The following is a 610-nucleotide window of genomic DNA, read 5'->3' as shown; positions in this document are numbered from 1 at the left end:
CAAAATCTTGCTAAGGGGCCCTCATACCTGAACTCTGAGGGCTAAAATGTAACCTTTTTTACAGTCCCACCTGACACCCCAGTGATCCCAATACAATCATCCCACCCCATTTTGGGTGCGTTTTTTTTATAGCCCGTCGCCGACATTAAAAAAAAAACGGAATATGCGGACAACTTTTGCGAAGCTACTGGAAAAGGCTGCAAGCAAGCCGCGGACAGATCAGCTTCACTTCCCTGTTGGGTATGCACACGCAGGCCGCACGCCTATTCACTTCCCTGTCAGGTATTGCCTACATACGCTGGAGAAGTGCAAACGGATCAACTTAACGTGTATTTCCTACTGATTGCGAAAATGTTTTATTTTCATGTCGGTCAGTGGTTCCTTCATAAATTGCACAGCAAATTATCAGACGATGAGTGCCAGAAGCACCGGATAATTTGACCAGCAGTCTCCGCGTCCGTCCGAGCAAAGGTTCTAGAAGCCCAGCGCAACTTCAATAAGGAGGACACATTAGTGTCCAGCTTGAGGCTGCGCCGGACGCCGGACAGGGCGTTTAAGATCCGGACTGCCCGGCCCATAGATGGTCCGGCCTAAATCCGGACGTAGGTCA

This window comes from Alosa sapidissima, chromosome 21 (assembly GCF_018492685.1).
Source record: "Alosa sapidissima isolate fAloSap1 chromosome 21, fAloSap1.pri, whole genome shotgun sequence".
NCBI classification, from domain to species: domain Eukaryota; kingdom Metazoa; phylum Chordata; class Actinopteri; order Clupeiformes; family Clupeidae; genus Alosa; species Alosa sapidissima.
This window is presented reverse-complemented; position numbering follows the sequence as displayed.